Genomic DNA, 7,039 nt, shown 5'->3' with positions numbered 1-7,039 from the left:
CGGCTTCTGAAAGAATGGGTTTCCAAAATAAATACTCGAAAGAAAAAGAAGATTTAACCAAAATTTGTTTCCACAGGCTAAAATACAAGGAAGCTTAAAGAATTAACGTTTAACATTGCTCCTCCAAAGAGAAGGACTAAGAAGTTCTTTTCTTAGAACTTGATTTTAAAATAGGAACTACAGGTTTCTTTATACTCGTCTCTATTAATGTACTGCATCATTATGTCTATGATCTTCGAACAAGCTTCTGATGTTGAATTCAAACGTGAGCATGACTATCAATCATTGTGTCTCCGATTCTTAGTTATTGAAGAAATAAACACACAAATAATTATCATATTGTGAGTCCGAACAGAACAGCAATCCGGAATGAATCACTGAGCAGAGATTTTGAAAGTCATACGCTCACCTTGTGATGCTAAAATAGTTCTCAAAAGATCAAATGGATATGATCCAATGTTGCAGCACAACCAGCTAATACCCCACTTATGTACTAAATAAACATGACCGATTTTTTTTCTAGTAACCACAGGCCATTTGGTAGTAAAACCAAGGATGACTATACTGATACCTGGTACGTCGTCAGTACCAGGTATCAGAAAATCCAATCTTAGAAGATATAGATGCTCTCTCACAGACAGTCTAGAAGCTAGAGTTGGGTGTGAAATAAATATTGCAGAAAAAAACTAAGAAAAACATAGAAGGAAATACTCCTTCAACCCTTCTTTATAACCTCCAAGAACAGGTTTTTTCATTACAGTTACCCATTAACATTGATGAATTAATTAACAGCATTGAGACAAGATTTTTGTAGAAAATACATCTAAATAAAATAAAATTGAACCCTTTTTTAAAATTTTTGTCTATATTCTTTACAATAGTCTTCAAAGAAAGGTAAGAACTTGTCCTCAAGGTAAAACATTCATCTTCCTTTAAATCATTCCCATGCTAAGGTATAAGATGTTTGACAAAAAAAACATCATGAGTGCTCATATAACTAGGAAGCTTGGTGAGGACACCCTTTTGTGTGCCACCAATTACACGAGTCTATATTTGAAGACACCAAATTACAACAAGACCCACCACTTTGTGGTTGCAGAGTGAGACATTTCAAATAAATTAGTTGTTAGTTTATTTATTTATATTTTATATCATCCTTAAAAGTAATTATTTTATCTATTCAGGGGTATTTTGGTCTTTAGGGGTATTTTATCATTAAGGGTATTTTGGTTATTTTGTCACAAGGGTATTTTGGTTATTTTGTCACAAGGATATTTTGGTCTCTATTTAAACCCATGTTTGAAAATCAATATCATTGAATGAAGTTGAAAATTTTCCTCCCCCGACACTTCTCTTTTTTCTTCCCTCCTTGTTCTCAATTCCCTACTTCCATTCTTCTTCCTCTCTTCCTCCTTTCCTCCTCTTCTCCTTCTACTTTCTCTCTTCTCCCTCACGACAACATAACACTAGCATACCGCATCAAGTATGACATTAGAGCAAATGTTCTCATCGCCGAAGACCCATCTGTACAATTAAACCTACCATCTTCCTCCACCATTGTCATAACTCACCTAAGTCCTTTCATTCAACTCATTCGACCTTCGAGACTCCAGCTCGTTGTTGCCGTCATCAAAGAGAAAAGGGATTGAGCAGTAGGCTTGTAGTCATGCACCTATATTCGACCGACGATAGTCGCATACATCCCTGAGCCTAAGCTTCGTTAGCGTCGAAGTCTACTGCATCACCGAAATCCTTCAAAAACAACTCATCGAGGCTCCAAGTACACACAACATCATCGACGAGCATCCCTCCTTTCTCTCCCTTCTTTCCATCACTGACATCCATAACTATCGTCGACAACCAGTCCTCTGTCATCCAACCCATCGTTTGCAACACTCATAGCATGTTGACACCATCCAACCTTCGTCGCTCAATAGAAGACTTCATTGTTAAATTTTGGTAAAATCTTTCTTTCTTCTACCTCATTTCATTCAAATACATCAATATTTATATACAAAGATTACATGTGAATTAAACTGGTCTCTCGGATCATCTCCGAAGCTATTGTTATGGAGGACTTCTTCCTCCATTTTTACGGATCTGGAAGACAATTTGATGGAGGAAGAAGTCCTCCTCTGGAGGATCTCACGCCAACAGTCCCCCTCAAGTTGGTGCATATAGATCTCTAATGCCCAACTTGCCAAGTGAGTTGTAGAAGTTCTTACTGCATACTGTTTTTATAAGCATGTCTGCCAACTAGTCTTCAAAGTTAACAAACCTAAATCAAATTATCTTTGCCTTAAGGTTTTGCTTGATGAAGTGTCGATCTATTTCTACATGTTTAGTCCGATCATGTTGAACCGGGTTATGTGAAATATCAATAGCTGCCTTATTATCGCAGAATAAGTTCATCTCACAGTTTGGGCCAAAACCAATTTCGGTTAATAATCTCTGAAGCCAGAGAAGCTCACAAGGACCCTTAGTCATCCCACAAAACTCAACTTCAACACTTGATAACGCTACCACCTTTTGTTTATTACTTCTCCAGGTAACTAGGTTCCCTCCAACCAACGTAAAATAGCCTGAGGTGAATTTTCTATCTGAAATATTCCATGACCAGTCAGCATCTATATAACTTTCAACCATTAGGTGATGGTTTCTTGACAACATGAGTCCTTTCCCAGGGGATGACTTTAGGTATTGAAGAATTTGATTCACAGCATTCATATGATCTTCACTTGGACAATGCATGAATTGACTTACTACACTTACTGCATATGCGATATCAGGTCATGTATGGGAGAGATAAATAAGTTTCCCAACTAACCTCTGGTATCTTCCTTTGTCTGTTCGCACTTGGTCTGGGTATTTTTCAAGCTTGTGATTTAGGATTATTGGGGTATTTCCAGGCTTATACTCCAATAGTCCAACTTTTGATAATAGATCTAAGATATATTTTCATTGGGAAAAGAATATGACTTGCTTGGACCTGGCAACTTCGATTCCCAAAACATATTTGAGTCCTCCTAGATTTTTTATCACAAATTATGTTGCCAATTGCTCTTGATGTCTTGCTATTTCTTTTGGATCATCTCTTTTAATAATCATATCGTCTACATATGCTATTAAAATTATTACTTTAAATCATCAATGTTTTAAGAATAGTGTATGATCTCAGTTATTTTGTTTAAAACCACATTTTCGCATTGCCAAACTTAACCTCCCAAACCACACTCTAGGAGATTGTTTCAAACCATATATAGTTCGGTAGAGTTTGCACACCATCTTTGCTTCAGAATTTGCTATATATCCTGAATGAACATCCATGTAGATTTCTTCTTCAAGTTCTCCATGGAGAAAGGCATTTTAACATCAAATTGGTGCAATGGCTAATCAAGATTAGCTACAAGAGATAATAAAACTGTAATAGTATTCAATTTGGCTACTGGTGAGAATGTCTCTTGATAATCTACTCTATATGTCTGTGTATATCCTTTTGAAACTAGCCTTGCCTTGTACTGTTCAACTGCTCCATCGGATTTGTATTTGATGGAGAATACCCATTTACACCCCCACTGTTCTTTTACCTTCAGGTAAAAGAACAAGACTCCAGGTCTCATTTTTCATTAATGTATCTATTTCTTCCTTCATGGTTTGACTCCACCTAGGGTTTGTTAGAGCTTCATCAACACTTGTGGGAACATGGTGTGAGGAGAGTTTATTTACAAACTTCTTGAGGGGTTCAGACAATTCTTTTGTCGACAAATAATTGGCAATAAGATATTTTGATTTGTTTCCCTTCACTTTGGGAGAATATTTGTTTGGTGGTTTACCCCGATTGCGCCTCACAGGTAATTCATAGCTAACAAGAGTAGCCATATCATTAGAATTTTGAGGTGTGACATAATTACTTTCCTCAATGATATTCTTAGGAGATGGGTCATTGGATACTGAGGTGAAGAGAGGTACTGCTTCATCCATTTATGAGGATATCTTCTCTGGATCTAGTTCTACAGTGGTCGCTATATTAGTGTCTTTGAACCAGTCAAAAGTCATCCAATTCAGCTCTTCTTCTCGTGTCTCCCCTTGAAGAGAAAAATTGGATGTAGCGGACGAGTAGAAAGTTTCAGATTCAAGAAACCTAACATCCATAGTTACATATGTGTGCTGAGTAGTTGGATCGTAGCAGTGGTACCCTTTTTTATGGACCACATATCCCAAAAACAGACACCGAACGACACACGAATCAAACTTCGAGCTCTAGTTTTTGTGGAGATTAACGAACATAACGCAGCCAAAAATTCGAGGGGGGAGCATCAGCACCATGGGTAATGAAAAATAGTTTGATAGGGCCTGCAGGGGAGTCTTAAACTCAAGAATTTTAGAAGGCATGAGGTTAATGAGGTGGGTGGCCATAGTAACAGCATCAGGCCAATGATGACTAGGCACTTGAGCCCCAAGTAAAAGAGCCTGAGCTGTTTCAAGAATGTGGCGATTTTTTTCTCTACAATACTATTTTGCTGAGGAGTCTGGGGGCATGAGGTTTCATGAATCAGTCCATGGTATTGGAAATAATCATGGAACTGATGATTCACATATTCTCCACCATTACCAGATCGAAGAATTTGTATGTTGGCAAATAACTGAGTTTGGATAATCTTATGAAAGGAATGAAAGGTAGGAAAGACATCATCTTTGTGTTTCAACAAATAATTCATGTGCATGCATCAACAAATATGACAAACCCACGAACACCAGACCTAGAATTTTTGGGGGAAGGACCCCACACATCAAAGTGAATTAAAGCAAAAGGATCATCGCTCTTATTCATACTTAACAAATAATTAACCCGATGACTTTTAGTTATAATGCAAGTCACATAGTTAAAATCCATAATTTGACAAATTCAAAAATAGATCAGGAAACATATGTTTCAAATACCCAAATGAAGGATGGCCTAACCGACGGTGCCACAACAGAATCTGTTCCACTTTGAGGTCGTTCGGATGCCACATGTGATATGCACAACCTACACTGAAATCTTCCATGTAATAGAGCCCCCTCCTCTTAGTACCATGCCCAATGATATCTTTAGTGAGAATATCCTGAATAAGACAAAATGTAGGGTAAATTAGAACAACACAATTCAGGTTGTCGATAACTTTACTCACTGATAGCAACTTGTGAGAAAAAGAGGGCACGAGTATTGTATTAGATAATGATAGGGTTGGTGATAATATCACTGTTCCAGCCCCTGTTATCGAGAGATAATTTCATTAGCATTGGCAATGCTAGTTTGCGGAGGAGCAGAGCGCTGAGAAAAATCATTTGCATCAAATGTCATATGGTTTGTTGCTCCAGAATCAAGTATCCACCCTCTATAATCAACTTCTCTAGTAGATCCTAGGAGAGCATTACCTGAGTCCGCATCCGTTTGAGGAGGTTGAGGGAGATTGTTGTCCAAATACCCCAGCTTGTCTTTGCCTGAGATATACATCTCGACAACCTGAGATAGGTCCGAGTCTGGTTTGATTTGGTCTGGTTCAACTCGAGTCTGGTCTGAATCTAGTCCAGGTCGAGTCTTGATCTAAGCATGCTCTGATTTGAGTCCAGTCTGAATCTGGTCCAGGTCGAGTTTCTTTTTATCTGGTCTGGTTCGAATCCGGTTCAGTTCGAGTCACTGGGTTGACTCAACTTCAAGTATTGGTCCGAGTCCGGTCTGGGTCACTGGGTTGACTAGCTTTGAGTCCCGTTCGGTCCGATCCAGGACACCAGGCTAAAAAATTTCCGCTCCCTAACTTAGGGAGGATTTAATTCCAAACCTTCGTCGTCCCTGCGACACTAGTTTCTAAACAGCGTGGGATGGGAGGTTTGACGTCGAGAGACGAGGGTTCGTCAAAGGAACGACGTTCCATAGGTCAGAGGCTTGGCTAGACTCGCACGCGGCGGCCAACGACAGAAACTTTTGAAAAAAGGATGGAGAATTTCTCCATGCATCATCGGCAAAGGGGAAGCAATCGTCGTCGAATGGGAGAGCTTCTCCCCGCTACGTCACCAACCCCTGGTTATTCTCGCTCTGATACCATGTTAACTTTCGGTAAAATCTTTCTTTCTTCTACCTCATTTCATACAAATACATCCATATTTTTATACAAAGATTACAGGTGAATTAAACTGGTCTCTTGGATCATTTCCGAAGCTATTGTTATAGAGGACTTTTTCCTTCGTTTTTATGGATCTGGAAGACAGTTCGATGGAGGAAGAAGTCCTCCTCTGGAGGATCTCACGCCAACATCCGCAACAACCATTGAAGAGCTTGCCTCAACCATCGCCAACTGTTGTCGTCAAGAGTAGAGCCACCGAGAGCCATCTATCGCTATCGTCATCACTAGTAGCCATCACCAGACTCCCCTCCTCAACGTCGAACCTCCATCGACCATTGAGCTTTTGAATAATCACACGTGAAGGAGAAGGTCCCCCCACATGTGAATTTCACATGTGTAAGTGAGACTAAGTGACACGTGTGAATTTTACACGAGCAAAAAAGGGTTTAAAAAAAAAGGGTACCAAAAAAAACACTTGCATTTGAAGACTGCCTACTCAGTGTTTTAGCTCCAGTTTCATCGCTTATTTTTCATACGTCTACTCAATCAGTTCTAAATCGATTTACAAGGTGACATTGTTCCTACCCCTCCTTGGTACTCTACTATTTGCCTTAAATTGCATCAATATCTATTTTGTGTTGGTAGTTAGCTTCTTCATTATTAGGGCCCGCTTGAGCCGAATTTGACTTCAAGATCCATGCCAAAAAAAAACTCATTCAAGTGATTGTAACATGTGTATGGTCAATCTTTGGTGTTATTTTTAGAACTTAGCCCATCGGTGCAATCTGCATCATTGCCTAGGACTAACCTTTTTTTAACTTTAATGGTGTCAACACTCTTAATTTACAATTTCATTTATTTGAATCTTGACTAGTCACCAACAAGCTAATAAATAGATAACCTTAACGTGCATTGAGTTTGTTTGGGCTTGACAT

Source organism: Aristolochia californica, unplaced genomic scaffold, assembly GCF_029961685.1.
Source record: "Aristolochia californica isolate CCGP_79_NKW_82.1479 unplaced genomic scaffold, dmAriCali1.0.hap1 SCAF_2, whole genome shotgun sequence".
Taxonomy (NCBI): Eukaryota; Viridiplantae; Streptophyta; class Magnoliopsida; order Piperales; family Aristolochiaceae; genus Aristolochia; species Aristolochia californica.
The sequence above is the reverse complement of the archived record's forward strand: the minus strand, read 5'-3'. Positions refer to the sequence as shown.